Source organism: Lygodium microphyllum, chromosome 5 (assembly GCF_053477565.2).
Source record: "Lygodium microphyllum isolate KBCC chromosome 5, Lygodium_microphyllum_v1.1.10, whole genome shotgun sequence".
Lineage (NCBI taxonomy): Eukaryota > Viridiplantae > Streptophyta > Polypodiopsida > Schizaeales > Lygodiaceae > Lygodium > Lygodium microphyllum.
The window spans coordinates 128,703,278-128,706,424 of record NC_141139.1 but is presented as its reverse complement, the minus strand read 5'-3'; the positions used below and the strand labels follow the sequence as shown (position 1 = coordinate 128,706,424).

Here is a 3,147-nt window from a genome sequence, read left to right as displayed (position 1 = left end):
GGAGAGAATCACGAAGTGGACTTTACTATCTCCAAAAAAGAGGAGATAAGAATACCATATTCTTGCACACGTGGCAAACTCTTTTTTACCATTTTCTTAATCTCATGATTAACAAAAATGCATTTTTTGAAGTGTTTTTGGCCCTAATGACTTGAGCCATTCAAGGTGTTAGAGGCACAACATACACCAATGAGGTTATTGTGGGTTAGGGTAGAAGATCACCTCTATGGAATCAATTAGAAACTTGTTGCAAAATAAAACATATTTGTGGCATTCATTTTACTAAATTAAAAGAAGAAGAAATGACATGTGCCTACTCAGAGTTACTTGGCAAGTCAATATGTCTCACAACTCATTCCAGTTTTTCTTGAATCTAACTCCAAGAACCAACATGATCCCCCATTGAATGGTTGTCCCTACTCCTTCAAATACCTGTTTAAACTAGTGCACATCAAATATAATTATGGAGACACTATGATAACCTACTGAAAGTTGCCAACTTATTCCATCTCATCCACTACAATATTCCGATCTATGGCCCTAACATCTTAACACTTAAAGCAAAGGCTTTCTTATTTTTATGCTTGCAAAGAAATCTAGGGTAGTGGGATTTCTTTTTTTCGCCAAAAACCACAACTTGAACTTGTTATTATGTATCAATAGTCATGATTTGTACAAAAAATCATCATAATCAAGATGAATCAAGTATTTAGGGAACTTTAGAGACAAAATCAATGCATAATTGGTCACTAGTTGAAATGTAGTTTGTCATTAGTATCATATGTTCAAAGAATTTTGTATTGATATGATGCTAGTGATATGCATACATATGTATGTATGCACATGTACACATGCACATGCACATAAACACATGCATGCATGTATAGATCTTGTGCATGTGCACAAAATAAGATCAGCTCTGGTTAGATTGGGGGAAGCTCACTCAAAACTATGCAAGTTATGGTGTGGGTTCAAAGAAAGAAAAACTTTGGATTCCTTTTCACACGCTTTGCATATAAAGAAGGGTATCACACATAAAGTTCCTCTTCTTGAGTGTTAAAGTCAATTGTTATTTATTAGAACATGTCTTTTAGGAAGCACTCGACATGTCTTAATGTGGGACAATGCCTCTTTGATAGTTTTAATAATGCTTTTCGCTAAGAACGTGCCAAATGGTATTTGATATTTTAATATAATTGCAATTTCAAGTCACAATAGACGTGCAAATGGAAAAGGTTAGCGACATTTATATTTGTACTATTTTATGTCATTGATCCTCTGATGTAATTGCATTTTCCAAGTCACAATAGACATGCAGATGCGAAAGGCTGGCTACATTTCAATTTCGTACTAGCTCTATCCTAAAAGTCAACACAATATTTTGGTACTAAAGTCGTTAATATGATCTTTGAATCCCTTAAATCAAAATAGCAAGTGTAATGTTGAGCATGAAACTATTTACTTGGTTTCTGAAGATAAATTTTTCAGTACAATTTAGTATGCAACATATGCCACTTCTTTAGTGTATTCCTACAAGAGTGCTTTAACAAAAGTTGTCTTTGCTAGACAGGGAGAGAGGTGAAATCGTCGAAGGAGAACAAGAAAGGGATGTGGAAAGTTCCCGTATAGGTTATAATGCCCTTATTGATGTTGTGCTAAGTCATGTAGCCATTAGAGAGCCATTAGTCACATAGTACCTCTAGGGAAAGAGCTAAAAGCAATCAAAATGTAACTCTAAGGTGAAAAAGCCCCAAGCATCTTGTAAGGTGGCTATAAGCGCTGAGGAGCAAGTTGTACTTCACTTGTTTGTACCAGTATACCGAGGGGTGTGCTAAGTCAAGGATGAGAGAGAAAGTTTGTACTTCACCAATGGTTCACTAGCACAACGAGAAACGAGTTAGGTCAAGGAAAACAGCTAATATATGTGTTATTCTTCACTTCTTTTAAATTAGGGGTTGCTACTAGGATAAAATCAAGTGCTATATAGGAAGCGTACTCAGAGATTAGATTCACTGAGAGAGAGAGAGAGAGAGAGAGAGAGAGAGATCACAATGTCTTGTGGAAACTCCAAGTGCGGGTGCGGGTCATCATGCTCGTGCGGCAGCGGCTGCAGGTAACTATTGTTGTCGATGATCATCGATGCATCTCGATGAACGCCTGTGATCATTTGCAGACGTGTTGGCGATGGATACATTTTCATCATTTGCTTACAAATGCTGGCATTTCTAACGCTCGCGAGTGGTACGTCGCAGCTGCGGGAAGAGAGCTATGGATGATGGGTCTTTGGTGCTCATGAAAGAGGGAGCCCGCAGCCCTCTCATCACCACTGGGTCTCTCTCTCTCTCTCTCTCTCTCAAACACACACACACCCATTCATTCGTTCCTTCATTCATTCATTCACATCGACTCTGTCATATTCATTCATTCATATAACTGCTTGCTCTTGATGGCAGCTTCGACAGCCTCTTCAACTCCATCCCTCACGTCCCTCTCATGCTCGATGAGGCGCCCAGAAATACCTCTGCAGCTCCCCTTCCGCTCGGACGCCATGGCTAGCTGCTTGTACTTACCATCACTGTTCGCAGCCATTGCCATTCTAGTTATCTGTCTGTACATAGTCTTCCTTAATTCTCACTGGATTTCTATAACAATATCTGAATCCAATCCATCCAACGCTTCCATCACTATGGTGATGCCTCAAGATTCAGCTTATAATCTTACCTAGCAATAAGATTATAATGGTTTTGGCTCTATTATTAGCATGGTGTACTTATCAATAATCTATTTCTTGCTTCAGCTTATATTTTGGTATATTGAGGATGTGATCAAGATCAAATTGCGGAAATAAGCAGCATAGTTTGACAAAACCAGAAGCTTAAATGTCTGGCTTATGATAGTGTTTGCATGACCACGTTGTGCATACCCAACCCACAAAATCAAAATAACAGTTGCAAATTAACAACTGCAGCAATGTAAAATAGAACATATGAACATGAAAGAAAAATCAAGGAAACAACTAAAGAACACCCCACACAGCTAAACCAAACCCTCAATCGAGTATGCTTGTTGAATGTAGAAAGATAGAGAAGGCTTTGAAGATAAACCATTCTTAGTCTCCCTTCTTTTAAAGTTGAAAGTTTATGAACT

At 38.1% G+C, this 3,147-nt stretch overlaps 1 long non-coding RNA gene across 1 annotated transcript; it reads left to right on the top strand.

The window, feature by feature from the left end:
• Positions 1 to 1,917: 1,917 nt before the first annotated feature.
• LOC148036391 (uncharacterized) lies at positions 1,918 to 2,801 on the top strand. The gene is made up of 3 exons (XR_015691018.1): positions 1,918 to 2,113; positions 2,253 to 2,330; positions 2,454 to 2,801. It is a non-coding gene; the product is annotated as an uncharacterized LOC148036391 (long non-coding RNA).
• Positions 2,802 to 3,147: the final 346 nt, after the last annotated feature.